Source organism: Limulus polyphemus, unplaced genomic scaffold (assembly GCF_000517525.1).
Source record: "Limulus polyphemus unplaced genomic scaffold, Limulus_polyphemus-2.1.2 Scaffold4598, whole genome shotgun sequence".
Classification (NCBI taxonomy): Eukaryota; Metazoa; Arthropoda; class Merostomata; order Xiphosura; family Limulidae; genus Limulus; species Limulus polyphemus.
This window is the reverse complement of record NW_013670208.1, coordinates 19,147-23,826: the sequence shown is the minus strand read 5'-3', so window position 1 is coordinate 23,826 and position 4,680 is coordinate 19,147. Positions and strand designations below refer to the sequence as shown.

The 4,680-nt window shown below is 34.8% G+C and overlaps 1 protein-coding gene across 1 annotated transcript in view; it reads left to right on the top strand.

Annotated features, from left to right (window-relative positions):
- Window positions 1-1,499: 1,499 nt before the first annotated feature.
- LOC111088859 overlaps window positions 1,500-4,680 on the top strand; it is a 10,173-nt gene continuing 6,992 nt past the window's right edge. The window contains exon 1 of the mRNA XM_022399990.1: window positions 1,500-1,714. The gene's annotated coding sequence lies outside the window, so the exon portion shown is untranslated. The remainder of the gene's footprint in view (window positions 1,715-4,680) is intronic.

Sequence of the window (4,680 nt, the reverse complement as noted above, 5' to 3'; positions counted from 1 at the left end):
CAATGTATTACACGCGACGTTCGATAGTCTCAACATCAATCAATTATAAACACAACTTCCAACAATCGTCTGCTTTTAACTCTGTTATTATTAAAAACAACTAAACAATCATAAAATATTCCTCACAAAATAAATTACTCAATAATATCTACACTAAACGGTCTTTTATATCATGACAGTGTCATAATTTGTAGTCATTCTAAAACGAAAAAAGCCTAATTTATATTTATTTCCTAATTCTTACGAGGCTGGTCAAATCTACTGAACCGGTAAGAGATGAAGTGGTGAAGATAACAGATAAAATATAAAGTTTTATCTTAAAGAAAAACGTTTAATAATGTTTGGAGATTATAAAGATTTCGCATGTGAAATTTGGAAATTTTCTGATGCATAAAAGTATTTATCTTAAAATCAAAATTACTTTGCATGTTGTATAGTCAACATTCCAAAAGAAAAAAATACATGAAAAAAAACATTACTTAAAAAATCTCAAAAGTTAATAAAAAAATGACATTTTGCGTACAAAGCCTTGTAATGTTTACTGATAATCTACAAAATCTCGTGAAGATATGCATACTGTATTAAAAATTATAGCATTAAAACTATGACAAGCACAAAATGTTTACGAGGTCGGTCCCTGGGACAGAGCCTGTAGTCAGAGTTATCAAACCGATAGTAATCAGGGCACTATAAAATTAACGTGGTCAATGCTTTAAGTAAGCGACCCTAAAATGAACATTGTAATTAATGTGGTCAATGCTTTAAGTAAACAACCTTAAATTGTACACTATTATTAACATAATCAAAGTTCTAATTAACCGACCTTTAACTGAATACCATACCTAACATTTTTGGCAATCGACTTTCACAAGGAAAGCGATATTTGAACTAAATGACCTATTCTTGAAATGGTTAACCACCGTGTCACTGTTTTAAATAGTTAACCATCGTGTCACTGTTATAAATGGTTAACCATCGTGTCACTGTTTTAAATAGTTAACCATCGTGTCACTGTTTTAAATAGTTAACCACCGTGTCACTATTTTAAATAGTTAACCACCGTGTCACTGTTTTAAATAGTTAACCACCGTGTCACTGTTTTAAATAGTAAACCACCGTGTCACTGTTATAAATAGTTAACCATCGTGTCACTGTTTTAAATAGTTAACCATCGTGTCACTGTTATAAATAGTTAAACACCGTGTCACTGTTATAAATAGTTAACCACCGTATCATTGTTTTAAATAGTAAACCATCGTGTCACTGTTATAAATGGTTAACCACCGTGTCACTGTTTTCTATGATGTACAGTGTTTAAGGTGTTTGTTGTTGTGTGTTCGAACTTCAAAAGTTTATATTTTAGTGTATGTTACAGAATTCATAACATTCTTGTGTAGTAGTTTAACTAAGGGACGAACCCTGCTGGAACAACGGGAGATTTTAAACTTAATGGACATCATTGTCAATGACGTCATGTTGTTAGGCCTCTTCTCAGCTTCCTGTGAGACTTCCTGAGTTGGAGGGGTGGAGACGTACAAAGCAGCTTGACTAGTGCTAGTGTCTACATTCCACAAGTTGCATGAGTTATCAGGTGGCAGTACCTTGAAGGGTTAGCTAGAAAGCAGTTGAAGATTATTTCTTAGTTTCGAGCAGCAGATAAAACAAGGATGATAACAGGATATTCTGAAACTTTCTTTTTTCGAATAAACCAAAGGTAAGAATACTAATATCTAGCAGTTATTTTCATTGAATATGCAGATACACTATTGCGTCCCAGGTGTTTTTTTTTATGATTATCAGAGAAGACAGTGTAATTGACAATTTCAATGTTTACCATGTGACAAAATAGTTTTCAACTTGCCAGATTATGCCACATAAAAACTGGTTACTAAATAGGTACACGCAAAAAAAGGATAATAATTAAGCTGTGTGTAAACAAGCCAGCAGACATGCGCAGTCGCGTAGAATAGATCGAAGCTCCTTATCTGTATTTCTTCTAATTACTCATAATTTTTTAATTCAATCTTACAAGTTTTATCATTACAATTACCCGTGAAGACAGTAAGTCACAATTCCCTGTCTTTATTATGAAGTTTGAACGTGTGTTCTATTTTATGCGTTATGTCCGCCGCAGGGATCAAGTCCTGGAATTTACTGTTATAAGCCCTGAAGTTTATCGCTGAGTCGCCACTATTGTATATTACTGTACACTAACAACCAGACAAGCAACTAAGACAATCACTTGATTATGAGATCAGTGAATACAGGGAAATAGCGTTCCTTGCTTTTGGAGCTACGAAGTGGTGTTTCACCATAAAATACGTTGTGTGATTGTGTCTACTGTGTTATTACAAAGTTAGGATGGTCTTAATGAAATGGGACCAAAAGTGCATTGACCATACCTTCCAAACTATAGAGAAGAGGTTTACTGAGAGACATATTTAGGATATTGGGTGATGTCTACTGGGTTATGGCAAAGTTAAGATGGTTGGTGTCAGTGGCTGTAACTTCACAGTTCGTAGGACCATGATAATTGTTAACAAACTCATCTGAAACAATTTTCTATCTTTTTTTTGCTACAATTGCTTACTCTAGTAGTGGAATATCCGAGAACCAGACTGTGTGGTACTCGCTAAACTCTCCCCCAGTATAAGTAAGAGTATATGTATACAACTCATCCGTGTAAAGTGAGGGAATTGTGTTTTTTCTTAGCACAGAGTATAAATCAGGCTGTTGTGAATCGAAGTAGTCTATTTCACTACATGTGTCTGTATTTATTTTTCCATCTAAAGCAGATGAGTCAACTCATGAATGTTGATACAAGATCTTGCTACTTGTGTTGGCAACTATCTAGGACAGTAGATGTAATGTATTTAGTCCAGGTTGGTGTAAGAGTGTACTGTTATATACAGTAGTGGAAGCACGAATATTAATCCTCACTGAAAGAATTATTGACTGAATTCTGCCAGTAATTATGTATTTCATGATGCTGAAAAAATGTATTGCGTTTAACGAGTTATAGATGGCACCACATGATGATACCGTGGCTATCGAGAAGTAGCCCGTGTTGGTCAGCATGGTAAACGCGCATGAGCCGGAGGCATTCTCTCTAATGATACTAGTATATGTAATAATGTGTAGTGTTGAGATATATGTATATGGCAGTATGCGTGTATGAATGAATATATATATGTGTGTGATGCTACTCCATGGATGCTTGAGTACCCTATAATTTATTGATATGAGCACCCTGAAGCTGTGCAAAACAAAACAAAAAACACCCAGCACTACCAATAGATTGGAAAGTTTGGGCGTAATTGTATTACACATGTTACAGAAAATCTTTCATGAGTATAGTATATAAAGAATGAGTCAATTAAATTGAAGCAACATATAAATGAAAATAACTAATAAAACTCAGTCAAGAGTCGAGGAATACAGTTTAACATTTACACAACAAAGTCAGTCAAATCTCGTGTTATGCTCACACAATTATCCCACTAATCGAAAGGGAATCAGTGTACCAGAAAACACCACACGTATATCAATAATAACAACAATGTACGTACATAGCAATAGTCACGCGAGCTGAGCTCGGCTATGTCGAGTGTAGCAGAAAGACAGGCGAATGTCAGACTAAATGAAAGTGCTAAAAGTGTAGAAGAATCTGATATGTATTTTATGCAGACAGAAAAGAAGTTGGTAAGAAAGCCCCCGGTATAGACAGCATTAGGTACATAGCTGTTTGTATTGAGGTAATAAACGTTATGCTCCGTTTAGTAAAAGAACTGTAAGTCTCCTTAGCATTACAAAATGACCCAACAGAACTTCATAAGTCAAAGAATCGTCGCACTCACTTCCTAGTTTGTTTGTTTGTTTTCAGAATGGCCTCTTTAACAGTTCTTCCACGCGAACCATCTGTTCAAGTATTGTGTTTTACTGTTTGTTTTAGGACAAAGCTACATGATGGACTGTATATACGTTCTGTCCTCCGCGGGGAATTAAGCCCAGTATTTTAGCATTGTGAGTCTATAAACTTACCGTTGACCCACCGGCGGACAGCTTATCAGGACAACCACGTCAAACCACTGACTTAAAGCAGGTGATATCTATATACTACTAAAACTATGAGATTGTTTGTTTGCTTGTCTGTAATTAAAAACAACAAAAACGGCGCACAATTGCGCCAGATTTGTAATGAAATGAGAATAGAAACAGAATAAAACAAGTTTCGTTAAAATCGGGTCACGGGTTACCGAGTTAGCGTCGTTTTTCGGGTAACTTTTATGAAAATTTCTAGCATGAGTAATTTTACATCACACTACCGTTCGCGCTCTTTACGAAACTTCTTCATTCAAATCTATTTCCCTATCAATGTTCCCATCTTCATTAAAAAGCGTAAGATGACAAAATCAAGATCTTGAAGAATTTCTCAATTACGTGCCTTGGTTATGGTAGGTAATTTGAAGAAAAAGTGAAGTGTTACTGTTTCTTATTTATAGAAGGTTTAAGAGGAAAGACCACAACATAATGAACTAATTCATCACAATACCTGAAAACTCTGAATTCACTTTTTTGAAAAATAAAATGGTCTTTCCTTTTATTCCCGATTAACAATCAAATATCTTTTCTTGAATTATGAATAACACGAATGGATTGAAATATTTAATTAAATGATCT